Genomic DNA, 217 nt, shown 5'->3' on the forward strand with positions numbered 1-217 from the left:
AGATACGCCGCGCTGGCGATAAATCTCCCTTATCCTGCCCCACGGAAGGGAAGAGAATTTTAACGCAGACTACACCACGGCTGCACACTGCCGCCACCGCCCCCGGGCCACCTCCGCCCCCCGCCAATATGGCCCCCGGGGGCAGGGCTGCAAGGGGAAGCGGCGGCGGCTGGGCCTCCCGCCCCTGCTGGGCCGTCGCCGCGCAGGCGCCCAGCGG

Source organism: Colius striatus, chromosome 1 (assembly GCF_028858725.1).
Source record: "Colius striatus isolate bColStr4 chromosome 1, bColStr4.1.hap1, whole genome shotgun sequence".
Taxonomy (NCBI): Eukaryota; Metazoa; Chordata; class Aves; order Coliiformes; family Coliidae; genus Colius; species Colius striatus.